Consider the following 17,930-nt stretch of genomic DNA (forward strand, 5'->3'; position numbering starts at 1 on the left):
AATATATATATATATATATATATATATATATATATATATATATATATATATATATATATATATATATATTCCATGTTGAAGAAGTTGAGATCATTCAAAACTCATTAATTATATTTGCATCCTCCATTTTTACTTATTTTCATGTACACTGCTGATTAAATTATATAAAAATTTACGGTGACACAATGAGAATAGGAATTTCATGTGTTTGACTTGAAAATTTTGAAAGAACAAACAATAAAAATTAAAATTCAAAACGCAAGAAGGAACAACAAAAAGGTCAAGCTCAAGTTCAAGGATGAAGAACAAATCAAGATTTCAGGAGTATGAGTCCGAATTATCTGCTCGTTGAATTCAAAATAATTTTTCGTGGCAACCATATAGAGTTACGGTTAAGATCAAAAGGCCTTATTTCTTTTTGAAAAGAATAAAATGGTGAAAAATAAGTATTGTAATATTAATAATTAGTCTATGCTATATTAAAAATATGAAAACCTTTAGCAACATGTCATTCATCTTTTTCCCCTTTAAAAATTAAATTTCACACTCGATAAAATAATTATTTTATTATGTTTCTAATTTAAGACTTTAATAGTCTGTCTAGTATTTAAGGCTTTAAATACCCTAATATTTAAGACTCTAATTATTTTTCTAATATAATGAACTTATAAATTTACTAAATTTTGTGTATTAATTTTTCCTTATTTGATTTATATAATATATACCAAATTTATAAAAAAATGGTGTTACTAGGTTTAGAAGCTTAAAAAGCCATCGCAAATTCACATAATTAGTACTTCATTAAAGATCTCGTTTCGAAATTATTTTGTAGGTTTACACATCTAAGCTTTGTTTAGAAATGTTATAGTTTTAGAACTTTCAAGACATATAGGACATTCACCTTTTTTACCCTTAAAAAAAATTCACACTCGATAAAATAATTATTTATTATTTTCCTATTATTTCGGACTTTAATTATTTTCCAAGTATTTAGGGCTTTAATTATTTCCCTAATGTTTATGACTTTAATTTTTTTTCTAATATTTAGAACTTCTAAATTTACTAAATTTTGTGTATTAGTTTTTCCTTATTTGATTTATATAATATATACCAACTTATAAAAGAACTCGTGTTTCTAGGTCTAGAAGCTTAAAAAGCCATAAAAAATTCACATAATTAGTACTTAAACAACAACAACAACAACAAAACTCACTGTAATTCCACAAGTGGATCTGGAGAGGGTAGTGTGTACGCAGACCTTATTACCCATACCTTATGAAGGTACATATCCTGTTTCCTAGACATTAAAATTTACGTTTCAAAATAATTTTTTGTAGGTTTAGAAGTCTATGTTTGAATAATGTTATAATTTTAGAACTTTCAAGACATATAGGACATTCGCCTTTGTTACCCTTACACAATATATTTCACACACGATAAAATAATTATTATATTATTTTCCTAGTATTTGGGACTTTAATTATTTTCTAGTATTTAGGGATTTAATTATTTTTCTAATGTTTAAGACTTTAAGTTTTTTTCAATATTTAGAACTTATAAATTTACTAAATTTTGTGTATTAGTTTTCTTATTTGATTTATATAATATATACCAAATTTATAGTAGAAATCGTGTTTCTACATTTAGAACCTTAACAAACCATCATAAATTCACATAATCAGTACCTTTAAGACATTAAAAATCACGTTTAAAAAATATTTTTGTAGGTTTAGAGGTCTATGTTTTTTTTAGAAATGTTATAATTTAGAACTTTCAACTCGTGGTTGTTGTATTTGTGTTCTGTTCATTTGGATTCATATTTTCTTGTACCACCAAATTTTCTTGGTTTGAGTCCATTTTTAGATAAGGAGAAAGTGTCCACTTGACTTGGTTTGATAAGGAGAAAGTATACTAAATCGTATACCGTATTTGTTTTGAGAAAATACAATAATTTGTATACATATAAAATACAATGGAAATACAAATATACTGCAAAGACTCTTCAGCTACCAACATTTAATTTTCGCATACCTCAATGCTTGGGAATAGGAAGAGCCTCTCCATATTTAATTTTGTGTTTTGGAGGGAAAATTGTTGGCTAAATAGTTAGGGGATCTTTGATGTCTTTTCACGCGTGTGGCTAAAGTTGGGTCACTAAAGTTGGGCCATTTAGCATCATTCTTTTTTTTAATTATAACTAAATTATTATGAATAGAATTTTAATTAGAGTGAATGTCTATCTTGTAGAGAATTTTACTTTGTGGCTAAGTCATTTTTTCCCTATAATATAGAGTGGTCTTACCTTATTGTAAGTCATCCCAAAATTCAATAAGAATTCTCTCTCTCTTTCTCTGCAATATTATTCTTTTCCTTATTGTTTTATTACACGTTATCAGCACAAGACTCTACCGTCTCAAGAAGCTCTTTGAGAAGACTAAGGTATAACTTTTCTCCTCTTTTAATTATGACTGATATTATGAAAAGAAAGTTTGTTGCCCTTGAAATTTCGGGCAAGAACTATATGACATGGGTGTTGGATGATGAAATCCATTTAGATGCAATGGGTCTTGGAGACGCCATTAAAGACAGAAATAAAGCATCCACCCAAGACTATGCTAAGGCCTTGATTTTCTTGCGCCATCACCTTGATGAAGGGTTGAAAATAGAATATCTCACAGTCAAAGATCCACTTGTTTTGTGGAATGGCTTAAAGGAAAGATATGACAACTTAAAGTTAGTCACTCTTCCACAAGCACGATATGTTTGGTCTCATCTGAGGCTCCTAGACTTTAAATTTGTTTCTGAATATAATTCTACAATGTTCAGAATTACTTCTAAATTGAGGCTCTGTGGAGATACTATCACTGATTATGATATGCTTGAAAAAACGTTCACAACGTTTCATGCCTCCAATATGGTCTTGCAACAGCAATACAGAGAGAAAGGTTTCAAGAAGTACTCTGAGTTGATTTCTCTTCTCCTTGTGGCTGAACGAAATAACGACTTGCTCATGAGAAATCACGAAATCGACCCACTGGGTCTACACCATTGCCTGAAGTGGATGGGGTGTATTCCCATTATGCTAAGCGTGGAAAAGGCCATGGCCCTATTCGTGGTCGTGGTCGTGGTCATGGTCGTGGCTGTGGCCGTGTGTCGCGCCCCCTTTTTTCCTCCTCGCGGAGAAAGTCTGGGTTTCGACACTCATGGGGAATCGACTCGTTTCCTTTTGGGAATTGGGTGTTTGAAGAGTCGCCACCTAACGGATTATGGTGCGTTGGGGCACCTAGAGCGGTTAACTCATGAACCAGTTTGCATTACCAGAGATTAGGGTAAGGGCTCGAAATAACCTCGAGGGGAAGGTGTTAGGCACCCCATGCGGTCCACAACGGTGAGTCCCGACCGAACTTAAACTATGTGAATTAGTCCTTTTACAAACAATTCCAACACATATTCTCAAATAAAGGCATGTTTTCACATTCTAAACACATGTATGATTCAGGTAATGGAAGCAATCGAGAGGTTTGAACAATTTGCATATATATATATATATATATATATACGTAAAGAGAAGGAAGTTCATTTAAAACACATTGGAATTGGGAAAGGGGAGTCCTAGGTTGATTAGCCTACAGGATCATACCCACACAATGCCCGGTAATCACTCCACAATGAGGGGCTACACCGGTAATCGAATTCCGAGGTCCCTAGCGCGTAGTCATCATATCCTTACTACCCAACTCCCTCCCCTTGGTCATAGCCTAAAACATTCTAGCAACCTTGAAAGGTATCCTATGCGCGCACTACCCCTCCCTTCCTTGTGGCCCTGGAGGTATTTAGGACCTCTAATTTAGGTAGTTCTAGACCATCCTAAGGTACTTAAAGGAGAAAAATCTAGGCGTCAATCAAAAACAATTAGGACTGCATTAAAGAGGGAACAATTAAAGGCTCACATTTTAACTCCACAAACAGAACAAGTAAGTGCACGTCTCAAACAACAGTTTTCAGATATCTAAGAGGAACTCTAGAACAGGACATCTAGGTGAGCAGAAAATATACAGTATGGAGTTAAGACCAATGTGTCAAAGACCTATTCAGTTTGCCTACTGATTTTAGACCTATTGAATATGAGCAGTCACAAATGACAAGGCGTAGTTTTACAATTGCAGAATTTTATTCGCCCTACGGGCTTGCCTAGGCGTATAATAGTGATGTCCTACGAGCATGTTATCTAATCATTGATCAAGAATGTGGTAATACAGTAAACAATTTTAAACGGGAAATTTGGATCCTATAGGCATGCTTTCTAGTGATGTTAATTAACACACCGTTGAAGAGATGAATAGGTCAGTTAATTAAACTGATTCAGAACCTACAAGTGTGAGTTAAACGGATTCTAACTAAACTGGTTTTAGATCCTATAGGCATGATTTCTAATTAAACACAAGGTGAAGCAAGCAGAATTTATTTGACCAAAGCGAAATTCCTATAGGCATGATTTCTATTAAAGCTGATTTTAAATCCTATAGGCATGATTTATAAGGAGATGCAATTTGAATACATGCTGTAATGGGAACTGAACCTCAGTTACTTTACACCCTATAGGCATGATATCTAAGTGAACATCGCAGCAAATTTACAGGCATGTTATTAGGATGCAGGATTGATTTTTGAATCCTATTGGCATGATGTCTAAGTGAACAAACATTGAACAAACATTGTAACAGCTTATAGGCATGATATATAGACAACATATTGTACGTCCTACAGGCATGGTTTCTAAGACTGTAAGCATTCTTTTAAAATTCTATAGGCAGGATATCTACCTATTCCCCAACAAAATGTGTATAATAATCTCTCCCGGTTTACTAATTTCCCCATTATCTGTTCACAAAGATTATTACAGACCAAGAACTTAATAAATTACATAAATAAAAATATACATCAATCTATAGGGAGCCTGAAGAAGGCCCAAAGTAGTTTCCAAGCCTTCATAAGTCTCAAGTGCCCAAAGTTCCATAGCCCAATTCATGTCTAGGTGCGTCAGAGTTCCCTAAGGACTTCAAGGATCCCGGGCAGTGCTCACACCCAGACCTTTCTCAAATAAGAACTGATTTATGTGCAGTGTGGAAGTGCCAGCCCTGATATGCCAGAGTTCAGAGAGATCTCAAGGGTCTCAAAGCAGTACACATACCAGAGGGGCAGGACTTAATGAACTACGAGTAAGTGAGAGTACATAATGACTTGAAAGAGTTTGGTAAACAGTAGCAAAGGGGCCTTAGGAGAAAAAGATTTTCTGAAATCAGTACTAGTTAGGGTGGAAAACAGTTTAAGGAAACATGAACAACATTTTTGAGGTCAGAGAGCAAGTCACAGAACACACAACTTTAGAAACATTTTGGGCAAGCGGACTCTTCATAGAGGGAGGGGGGGACTGGGGGACATATAGAATACAGCCTAGTGTATAAGCAAACAAATATACAAATGAGGTTGTGAAATTGACAAGTTAGTTACAAAGATTATAATAAAGACATGTTGATAAAACATAAGTCTTAGGCACACAATCAGAATACTTGGTAGGGCTAGATACCTTAACAGGATCTCGTTAGTCAAACTAGAATAGGTAAGACTTAAATGAACAAACTAGGCAGACACTTCATGAAGCATTCAAAGTTTAGAAATACTAACCACATACAGAGCAAGCAGGATGTAAACATGCTGAGTGATACAGTAATTAGGCAGTGTAATCTAAGCATGCTGGTAAAAAAATGAGCATATGACAGTAGAATAGCAAATAGAACTGGAAATCACAACTAATGAACTGCAGCAACAAAGAAACACATAGTTTTGGAATGTGAATTGAATCAGGACATAACAGTCAAGGAGAGAATATAGAGTATAGAGCAAATAACCAGCCTTGGCTTACAGCCGGCTGGATTAGTGAGAATTGCAAGTAACAGAAGAGAATAGAGAGCTTTTGAGAGTGTGAGAGTGTGAAGGAACTAGCGTTCATCTTTAAGAAGTTAAAATAAGAGATTTTATATAGTAGCTCGAGAGTAGAGTAAATAAGGTAAAAGAATCAACTTCAGTCAATTAAGGAAGTCACAGAATCCAATCACATAAGGGTTCAGAATAAACCTCCCTTAATTGAAGGCAATCAGCTAAACGGTAATAATAAGGAATCTAATTAAGGAAAGAAGTTCAAATGAAACCAAATAAAGGAGTTCAGAATAAAATAATCAGGGGTCTAATTAAGGGAAGAATCATGTAAAGGAATCAGTAAATATACAGGTAATCAAATGAGGCAAGAATGACTAATTAAGGCCGTAAACAGGGAATCAAGCAAGACTTAGGCATACAAATCTCTAACAGAGAAAATCAATCAGCCAAATTTTAAAGTAACAATGATTTCTGGAAAGAATATACCAACTCCCATAAATAGAAAATAAACTAAGTAAAGACTTCACAAAAAATATAGAAATTAGCCGGAAAGCAAGATTCGAACCCTAATAGGGCTCAATTAGGGTAAAAATTATAGAATACTAGATTTGACAAAGGAAAATCGTGTAAGTCAAAAATATAGGATGAGTTAATGCGATTGGTAACGTTGAAAGACTCAAAATCGAAGCAAAGACTGGAAAATCAGCATATAGAATCAACTAGGGTTTGAACACTCATGCAAAAATCGGTCGAGGTGAAGAAGAAACATCTTATTAGACAATAATAACTTAGAAGAATCTTTGAAAAACAGTTCGGGATAAACCCTAGTTTAAGAAGAATGATTAAAAACGAGATAATCAATTAGAGTAAAGGGATTTTTGGAGGAAAACACTTGATAATACCCAAATCATCTCAGATGTATGAAGATCTGAGAAGAGTTGACAATAGTGAACTAGGGTTTTCAGAAAAGAAAATAGCGGAGATGAGAGAATAGGTCGAAAGCTCATAGATTCGTAACAAAATAACAAGAAGTTCTCACTCACAGTCGAACCATGGTCTGAGATAGGCTAACGAGCAAAGTTTCAAACCAGAACCAACTAGGTTCTTCGAGATCTTCTCAAGGATCCAGAAAATCAAGGAGCCATGGCGTGTAGAAGCCCAAGACTGGTCGGGGAAGCCATGGAAGCTTCATAAAGAGAAGATTACGCCAGTGACGGCGTGTTAGAACTACGGTTAGATCGAGAGTGTTTTGACAGAAGAGGGAGATGATGACGGCGGGTGACGGAGAGAAATGAGAGGGTTTGGGGGGTTAGGTCTAGGTTTAATTATGGAAGGGGGAATCTAGATCGTTGATCAAAATGATCAACGGCCAGGATTTGGCAAGAAGTGGGTCGGGTGAGTGCTGGTTATTTTGTGATGCAATCAGTGATTGTTTTACAAAACAAATGCTGGGATAAATTAATTAAAATATTTTTAAAATGCAGAAATTGTATGAAAAAAAATGGGTTGATGCCAAAGCATAGTTTTGAAAATATTATGGGAAAAATTGGGTATCAACAGCTGCCCCTCTTTACCCGGGAAGGATGAAAGAGTGTTCGGGTAAAGACATGATGGCCAATTTTGACCGGATGGGATGTTTTGAGAAGTAGAGGCCAGACTCCGGTCTTTGAGCTGCCTACATATCCCTGGTTTTACAGGAATATGGCACGTGTAGTTCTGGATTCATTAACGGAATATACCGATGAAGTCACTACAAGAACGGATACGAGATTTCGGACTGGATGCAAGAGTGCTTATGGTGAATGGTCCAGGTTTGAGATGGCTGAATGAACTGGAGCGAGGTCGTTCCTGCTAGGATAGCAGTTGCTTACTATCACCTGCAGATAAAAAGACGCTACAAACATGCATTTGTGCGAAAATTTAAACATGATGCAGATTCCCTTTGGACCATGAAAGTTGTCTTCGGACGGTTTAAGGATGACGTCCTCAGACCATGATGTCCTAGGCCATGAATTATTTAGTGCGGGATTCGTAGGCCATGAAATGATGTTCTCGGGCCATGAAGATGGTGACTCCGAACCATGATGCCTTTGAATAATGATATACAAATTTTAGAGATCCTTAGGCCATGGCATGGTGTCTTCCGGCAATGAGAATGATGCCTTTAGACTATGACGCCTTTGGACAGACTGGCGATATTTCAGCCCATGAGATGCAATAATAAGGTTACCAAGACAAGGCTTAGTCTTGTGAAATAAAAGGAAGAGCTTAGCCCAATCGAAAAACAAATAGATAGTACCAGAATAGATCGATATTTATGCAAGGAGGGACAATGCTTAGTCCCCATGCAAACGTGGAGGCAAGGATTAGCCTCATGCAAATATGGAGGCAGGGATTAGCCTCATGCAAATATGGAGGCAAGGATTAGCCTTATGCGCGTGGAGGCAAGGATTAGCCTCATACAAGTATGGAGGCAATGATTAGCCTCATGCAGGTATGGAGGCAAGGATTAGCCTCGTGCAAATATGGAGGCAAGGATTAACCTCGTGCAGACGTGGAGGCAAGGATTAGCCTCATACAAATCAGGGAGGCAGGGATTAGCCTCATGCAAACATGGAGGCAAGGGTTAGCCTCGTGCAGATAGGGAGGCAAGGATTAACCTCATGCAAGATAGGGAAGCAAGGATTAACCTTATGCAGATATAGGGAGGCAAGGATTAGCCTCAGCCTCATGCAGATAGGGAGGCAAGGATTAGCCTCATGCAGATAGGGAGGCAAGGATTAACCTCATGCAAGATAGGGGGGCAAGGATTAGCCTCATGCAGATATAGGGAGGCAAGGATTAGCCTCATGCAGATAGGGAGGCAAGGATTAGCCTCGTGCAGATAGGGAGGCAAGGATTAGCCTCGTGCAGATAGGGAGGCAAGGATTAGCCTCATGCAATTATGGAGGTAGGAATTAGCCTCATGCAATATAGGGAGGAAATGATTAGCCTCATGCAATTATGGAGGCAGCGATTAGCCTCATGCAAATATGGAGGCAAGGATTAGCCTCATGCAATTATGGAGGCAGGGATTAGCCTTATGCGGGACATGGCTTAGTGCGAGTAGCAAATAAGAGTAGTATATGTCTTAGCTGGAGATATATTCGGTGTCCGATGTTTCGATTGATAGTGATCTTGTTACGTGTATATTTTTGCGGATGCTATCGCTACATCAGATGCGCCTGCGTTCAAAGAAAAATCGTAAGTTTTGTGAGGGGAGGTTGGTTTGTGCTTCTGTCCGCTGGCCTTGCTTTGCTCCGTTCTGGAGGCCTTTTTCGAGTTTCCCTGGGTAACACCTGACTGTTATGGAAATAAAGTTTTCAAAAATATGCAATTGTTGATAAAAGAGTCATATTAGAAACATATTGATGTATCAAGTGATTTCGAGATGAACTAGTGACTGTAACTTGTTTCAGAGACATTGCAGCTTTCCCATGTTAGAATTTTGAGGGTCCTCCTCAAAATTCTGCCCCGGTTTGGTAGATGATCCTTCGGCCGTTTGCAGGTAATGACCCTTGTTGAACCTTCTTCGGAATTTTGAGAATCCTTCTCAAAATTCTGCCCCAGTTACTTAACCGATTTCTGGCTGTCTGACATACGTTGGCATTGGCTGGACTTGCTCCGGAATTTTGAGGGTCCTCCTCAAAATTCTGCCCCAGTTTCTGAATTTTGGGAAAAATGGAAATTTTATTATGATATGACCGAACCCATAAGGCTGCCTACATATCCCCTCTTAAACGGGAGTCAGTTCGAACGTAGTTCAATTACATTAGATGAGTAAATGTAAATAGTCTAAGCATAATATCTTTTGACTGCGTCTGAATTGATTGGTTTTGGCCAAATTTCTCCGTCTATTTCCGCAAGTATGAGTGCTCCTCCTGTCAGTACCCTGTGAACCATGTACGGACCTTGCCAGTTGGGAGAGAATTTCCCTTTGGCTTCATCTTGATGTGGGAAGATCTTCTTCAGCAGCAGCTGTCCTGGTGCAAATTGCCTTGGTTTGACCCTTTTGTTGAAAGCTCTAGACATTCTATTCTAATAAATTTGACCGTGACATACTGCGTTCATCCTCTTTCCTTCGATAAGGGCCAATTGTTCATAGTGGCTCCTTATCCATTCTGCATCGCTGAGTTCAGCCTCCTATATGATTCTTAAAGAAGTAATCTCTACCTCGGCTGGGATGACAGCTTCGGTACCATAAACCAGCATGTAGGGAGTTGCCCCGGTTGATGTGCGAACTGTGGTGCGGTATCCCAACAGAGCAAAGGGTATCTTCTCGTGCCATTGTTTGTGGTTTTCTATCATCTTCCTTAGTATCTTCTTGATGTTTTTGTTTGCGGCTTCTACGACTCCATTCATTTGAGGTCTATAGGCTGTGGAATTCTTGTGCTTGATTTTGAACATTTCACACGTGGCTTTCATTAGATTGCTGTTGAGATTGGCGGCATTATCAGTAACAATAGACTCAGGAACTCCAAATCGCTAAACAATACGATCTTTGACAAAATCTGCGATGACTTTCTTGGTCACAACTTTGTAAGATGCAGCCTCTACCCATTTTGTGAAGTAATCAATAGCCACTAGAATAAACCTGTGCCCATTTGAAGCAGTGGGCTCGATAGGACCGATGACATCCATTCCCCAAGAGGCGAACGACCAAGGTGAGCTTGTTGCATTGAGCTCATTCGGCGGCACTTTTATCATATCGGCATGCACTTGACATTGGTAGCATTTGCGGACATACTGGACGCAATCTGTCTCCATGGTCATCCAGAAATAACCGGCCCTAAGTATTTTCTCGGCCAAGACAAAACCATTCATATGCGGGCCGCAGGTCTCAGCATGTATCTCCTCGAGTTGCTTAGAAGCCTCTTTTGCGTCGACACATCTTAGCAATCCCAAATCGGGAGTTCTTCTGTACAAGTTTCTTCCGCTGTGGAAAAAGTGATTGGATAATCTCCGAAGTGTGCATTTCTGAGTGTGGTTTGCATGCTCCGGATATTCTCCTTTCGCCAAATACTCCTTGACGTCATGGAACCAAGGCCTTCCATCTGTCTCTTCCTCGACATGAGCACAGTAAGCCGGTTCATTATGGACTCTTACTGGGATGGGATCAATGAAATTCTTGTCCGGATGTTGTATCATAAATGACAAGGTGGCCAATGCATCAGCAAACTCATTCTGAATTCTGGGTACATGCCGAAACTCTATCTTTGTGAACCTCTTTCTCAATTCCTGCACATGGTGTAGATATGGCAATATCTTGGAATTCTTGGTGGTCCACTCTCCTTGTACCTGGTGCACAAGCAAATCTGAATCACCAATTACCAGCAGCTCCTGAATATTCATGTCGATTGCCATGTTGAGTCCTAGTATGCAGGCCTATATTCTGCCATGTTGTTGGTGTAGGGAAATCTGAGTTTAGCAAATACCAGATAATGTTGACCTATTTCTGATACCAAAACCGCTCCAATGCCTACTCCTTTGAAATTTGCAGCTCCATCAAAGAACATCCTCCAACCGTCGTATGCTTCAGTAATGTCCTCTCCTACGAATGACACCTCTTCATCAGGAAAATACATTTCCAAGGGTTCGTATTCTCCTCCCACCGGATTTTCAGCAAGATGGTCTGCCAATGCTTGTCCTTTGACTGCTTTTTGAGTTACGTAGACGATATCGAACTCACTTAACAGTATCTGCCATTTGGCCAACTTTCCAGTCGGCATGGGTTTCTGAAATATATACTTCAAAGGGTCCATCCTGGATATGAGGTATGTGGTATAGGCACAAAAGTAATGCCTCAACTTCTGGGCCGTCCAGGTCAAAGCACAGCAAGTGCGTTCCAGCAGAGAGTATCGTGCTTCGTAAGGTGTGAACTTCTTACTCAAGTAGTATATGGCTTGCTCCTTTCTCCCTGTCTCATCATGTTGTCCCAGAACACATCCGAAGGCTCCATCCAATACAAATAGATAGAGCAGCAAAGGTCGTCCTGGTTCTGGCGGGACCAGAACTGGTGGTGTGGACAGGTACTCCTTGATCTTGTCAAAAGCATTCTGACAATCCTCGTTCCAGCTTGTTTCGGCATCTTTCCTCAGCATCTTGAAGATGGTTTCACATATGACTGTGGACTGTGCTATGAAGCGACTAATATAGTTGAGACATCCTAGGAAGCTCATCACATCCTTTTTTGCTGCTAGGTGGCGGTAACTCTTGAATAGCCCTAACTTTAGATGGATCTAGCTCTATCCCTCGGCGACTGACAATGAATCCCAGTAACTTTCCTGCGGGAACCCCGAATGCACACTTTGCGTGGTTCAGTTTCAAGTTGTACCTCCTCAGCGTGTCAAAGAACTTTCTCAAGTCTGCTATGTGATCTGCGACCCTCTTGGATTTGATAATGATGTCGTCCACATACACCTCTATTTCTTTATGCATCATATCATGGAAGATGGTTGTCATGGATCTCATGTAAGTGGCCCCAGCATTCTTTGACCAAATGGCATCATCTTGTAGCAGTACACCCCCCATGGTGCAATAAAAGCTATTTTCTCTGCATCTTCTTTATCCATCCAGATCTGGTGATAACCCGCGAAGCAATCTACAAAATATTGGAGTTCATGCTTGGCGCAATTAACGATTAGGATGTGTATGTTTGTCAGTGGGAAGTCGTCCTTGGGACTTGCTCTGTTTAAATCCCGATAGTCAACACATACTCTGACTTTCCTATCTTTCTTCAGAACTGGTACAATGTTGGCTAACCAGGTCGGGTACTCCACAACCCTGAGGACTTTGTCTTTGATCTACTTAGTAACTTCCTCCTTGATTTTCAAGCTCATATCTGGTTTGAATTTTCTGAGTTTCTGCTTCACTGGCGGACACATAGGATTAGTAGGCAACTTGTGAGCCACAATGGACGTGCTTAGACCGGTCATGTCATCATATGACCATGCGAAAATGTCCTCATACTCTTTTAAGAAGAGATGTACTCTTCTCTTCCTTCTCTGTTGATGATAAGTGAATGCTGATGCGAGTCTCCTTGACGGTCTCGGCGTTCCCCAAGTTTACTGCTTCGGTTTCGTCCAGATTGGACTTAGGCTTATTCTCAAAGTTTTCAACCTCCCTGACAACTTCCTCGGGTATCTCGTCTTCTTCATACAAATCACTATCCTCATATTGCGTTGCCTCATTACATGTCATAGTCATCGGTTCATCAGGAAAAGTAATAATAACGCCGTAGAAAGAAAAAGTGTAGAAATAATAATGAATAATAAAGAGCAATGCATTTGATTAAAACTGAGAAACATCCGGACAAGTACGGCTCGATAAATCGAGCGTTTATTTTGAAACAAATAAGTCTTTTAAAATAAAGTTACTAATAATCTTAAATGCCTAGAATGGCTATAGAAATAAAATCTGCTAAGCTACCCAGGGATTGGGTGGGCCCGGGATGGTGTGGCGGTCCAGTTCCTGAGAACAACTCCCTTCTCCACAGTCTGAATGGTGAGGCCTTCTTCCTCATCCTCCTCAATTATTGCACTGTTGTCCATGTCTTCGTCTTCCAAGAACAGATTCTTCAGCCTAGCGAATGCCTCTTCTTCTGCAGTTCCCCATATTGTGTCAGCTTGGTGAAAAGCTTGATCCAGATGTGGCACCGGTTGCTCGAGAGGGTAATACGGTCCACGCCATGGGGGCGACCAATCATTATACTCTTGCCATGTGTACTGATATCCGAGCCCAAAGGTGGTGCCATGACCCTTCAGTTGTGTCGGTCTAGTAATACGCTGGAGGTTCTTCCCAAGCCCTTTACCGGGTTCATACCCGGACCATTCCAGTATGCTTTCTATTTTGCTACTCCACCATTTGTCTTTCTCAACGGCGTTGACACGTTCAATGTGATGATAGATTTCCCCTCCTAGCCTTCTTCTATTTTCGATAACCTGGATGGTTTGGCTGGTGTAAATGGGGTTACTCCCTTCCCCGTGAATGATCACCTCCTGATGGTTCCATTCAAACTTTACTGCTTGATGCAAGGTTGATGCCACAGCCCCAGCGGCGTGTATCCATGGTCGTCCTAATAGCAGATTGTAGGATGCAGATATGTCCAGCACCTGAAACTCGACATCGAACCACGTAGGCCCCATTTGCAAATAGAGATTAATTTCTCCGATGGTATCTCTATGAGACCCATCAAAAGCCTTCACGTTCATGGTCCCTTCTCGTATCTCTTATAGTCCTTTGCCCAACCTCTTCAGTGTTGTCAATGGGCAAATATTGAGACTGGATCCTCCATCAATCAGGACCCTGGTAATGAAGTAGTCTTCGCATCGCACTGTGATGTGCAGTGCCCTGTTGTGATTCAAACCCTCAGGCGGCAACTCATCCTCGTGGAAAGTGATTTTGTGAATTTCCAACACCTGTCCCACCATGTTAGCCATTTCTCCCCTTGTGACATTATTGGGCACATAATATTCGCTCAACACCTTCATCAAAGCGTTCTTGTGCGCCTCTGAATTTTTCAACAGTGACAGGATGGATATCTGAGCTGGGGTTTTGTTCAAATGATCAATGACGGAATGCTCCTTTGCTTGTACTTTCCTCCAAAGGTCATCTGGCCCTGTTTCAATGACAGGCTGCTTGGCAGTGGCATCCTTACTTGGTCCTCCCAGGTGTTCAGGTGTATAGATTCTTCCGGTCCTAGTCATTCCTTGTGCGGCATCAGATTCCTCCATCTTTGCCTTTCCTTTTCGCCTAGCTTCGGCAACATAATCCCAAGGTATTGCTTTTGAATTGAAAGGAGGCGTGGTTGATACTGTCACTGTAAAAGGTGCGACCACTTCTACTTCAAACGGAACAGGGGTGTCCGCGAGTGGAGCCACCTCTACCTTAAATGGAACTGATGTGGCTACCTCAACCTCGATTGGAGACTGAGTCTGTACTACAATAGGAGTGAGTGTGACTGAGGGTTTAAAGTCATCACCTTCCCGAATAAGCCCAATCGACCCCTCAGGATCCCACTCTTCGTTCGTCTCTATCACGTGTATCCCACCACCCCTATGATCAGGGAGAGGGTTGTTGCGAACATTGGGTGTGGCTTCCTTTGCCTGTATGACCTTGTTGTCAATCAGCGTCTGGATCTTATCTTTCAATGCTCGGCACTCGTCAGTGGTGTGCCCCTTCATACCGGAATGGTACACACAAGTTTTGTTAGGATTGACCAATTGGGATGGATTCTCTAATGCCATAGTGGGAACAGGAGTGTCGTAACCTGCGGCTTTCAACCTTTCATACAACTGGTCGATGGGTTCAGCAATAGCGGTGTATTGTCTAGGTAGCTTGCAGTCAAAATTGAGTCTTGGTCTTGGATAATTTTGGCGAGTTGGAGGTGACTGGAAATGAGATGGTTGGGAGTTATAGGTATGATAGACAGTGGCTGGTTGGGAATATCTGGGAGATGATGGTTGATATGTAGGTGGTGGTGCTTGGTATGTGGGTGGAGGTACCCCCTTTGTACTTCAGAAATACCCGATCCGGAGATAAAAAAGAATCAAATTTTCTGCTAGATCCCGTATTTCCCTGGGATTGTAGTTCAATTGGTCAGAGCACCGCCCTGTCAAGGCGGAAGCTGCGGGTTCGAGCCCCGTCAGTCCCGATGGATCCAATAAATATATCAATAAATCTCTCCCTTTTTATGAATTTTATGAAGGGGACCGGGGGCAGAATTTCATTATCAAAGCAAAGGGGAAATCCTTATTTCTTTTTTCTTTCCTTTTGGTAGGAGAAAGACATATGCGGTTGGATTAGTACAATTATTTCTAGCATTATAGTCAGTATTCCAAGAAATGTTTGATATGTGGGTGGAGGTGTTCGATAGGTAAGTGGAGATTTCGGGCCTTGAGCCACCATTACTGCTCCAACGTCTTTCTTCTTTGATATGCCACCTGATTGCACTGCCTTATTTGTGGCCTGCAATGCCTCAAAATTCGTTACCATCCCGCTTTTGATGCCTTCCTCGATTCTTTCCCCAAGTTTGATGATATCGGAGAATTTATCGTTTTCGATAACCATCAACCTTTCGTAATACTGCGGATCTGCTCTGACGAAGAACTTGTTCATCTGTTCCTCGTCTAGAGATGGTTTGACCTTGGCCGCTTCCGACCTCCAACGAGTAGCATACTCGCGGAAAGTCTCAGTGGGTTTTTTCTTAAGATTCTGGATGTAGAAAACATCGGGTGCGTTTTCTGTGTTGAACCTAAATCGGTCCATGAAATCTGATGCCATACTTACCCAATTGGACCATTTCTTGGGATCCTGGCTGATGTATAGGACAAAGCATCACCAGTAAGACTCCTCATGAAGAGTTTCATCCGATTCTTTTCATCTTTTCCGACTCCAACAAGCTTGTCGCAATAGGTCCTCAGATGAACCCTGGGATCACCTGTACCGTCAAACATCTCGAACTTAGGAGGTTTGTACCCCTCTGGTAGTTCTACATCCGACTGTATGCATAGGTCTTCATAATTCAAACCCTCTATCCCTTTGCCTCCTTCGACACCCTGAACCCAACTTGTCAATTTCTTGAGTTTTTCGGCCATGTTCTTGATGAGCAGGTCCTTCTCAGCTGATTCTAGCGTATAGGAAGTTGGTTGAGTAGAGTGAGGTATGGTCTCCACATATATGGGGTTGTTTTGATGAGTGCCAGGGACTTGGGTGTAGTGATGGTCATTGGTTGAGTTTTGAGGATCGCGAATGGGTTGAGGTGTATTTTGGGGAGTGTGGTAAGTGGCGGTTGGTGGGTACTGGATTGATTGACGGTGGTGTTGTGGCGCAGTTGGTACCGGTAAGGGATTGAGATTTTGAGGTGGGGTTGTGTATTGATGTGGTGCAAGAGGGTTTTGGGGATGTTGGTTTGGTGTGTTTTGGGGAGGTGCTGGGTTCTTTGTGTTTTGTTGGTTGATGTCGGGGACATTCAGGGTGAGTGACAAGTTTGCCAAGTTGCGAACTTGCTCAAGCTCTCCTTGTAGCTCCAGTATCTTTTGTTCCAATCTCAAGACTAGATCATTTGGTGCCGGAGTACTCCGGCCATCTGAAGTTTCTGCGTTCTCAACATTCTCCTTTCGGATACCACTTAAGTCGTCCATTTTTGCTTTTCCTTTGCCTTTTGTATTACGTAGAGGAGGAGGAGGTGGAGGGCCTCTAGATCTGGTGTGATATGCTGACGATGCCAGTATGAGCGAACCAACCTTAGGGTATGGGAATAAAAAATGAAAGGAAAACAAAAAGGTAAACAAGTCAGTAGGTGTTCTGAAATGTTTGCAGTATTTAAACACATATTGCGAGAATGTAAATTCGTGTCCTAATTTTGGTGCCTCGTTGTGCCCGAGGTAGGCCTAGCGACAAATAGATTTTGAGAACTTTAGTTCCAGTAAATGCCTCATTTCATAATATGAAAATAGACGAATCCCAAAATGACACTAAGATAATAGAAAAGTGAGTCACTATTGGCACTTGGCCTTATTACATTTAGGAAAGCAAATAAATCTAGTCTACTTGGTCCCAGAAGGACCTTCCCCAGATTCGATCTTCTTGACTCCCTCATACAGGTTCCCCAGCTCGCGCAGACCCAGCAGCAAGTAGGCTCTGGCCAAATGTCCTCCTTCACTTCCTTCAACGTTCTGGCAATCCTCGATCCTCTTTATGACTTTTCCCTCCAGCTCCACTAATCCTCGCTCCAGATATTCCAACTTTCTGTTGGAAGTGACAGCCATTTCTTTCCATTCGTCGATCAACCTCATATTCCTCTCGTGTATTTCCCGGTGCTCATTCTCAGAGTCGTAGACCCTCTTGTGCAGCCTGTTGTATTTGACTTGAGCTTCAGCTTCTTCGTCTATGATCCTATTCCCTCGACCGGCTCCTGGCCTCACCATTCCCTTTAGATTGTCTTCTAACCATGC

At 40.6% G+C, this 17,930-nt stretch overlaps 1 non-coding gene across 1 annotated transcript; it reads left to right on the forward strand.

Moving 5' to 3' along the window:
• The first annotated feature begins 15,554 nt into the window (after nt 1–15,554).
• On the forward strand, nt 15,555–15,628 carry TRNAD-GUC. Its single transcript has one exon. It is a non-coding gene; the product is annotated as a tRNA-Asp (tRNA).
• Nucleotides 15,629–17,930: the final 2,302 nt, after the last annotated feature.

The sequence above is a fragment of the Nicotiana attenuata genome, unplaced genomic scaffold (genome assembly GCF_001879085.1).
Source record: "Nicotiana attenuata strain UT unplaced genomic scaffold, NIATTr2, whole genome shotgun sequence".
In the NCBI taxonomy this organism is placed as follows: domain Eukaryota; kingdom Viridiplantae; phylum Streptophyta; class Magnoliopsida; order Solanales; family Solanaceae; genus Nicotiana; species Nicotiana attenuata.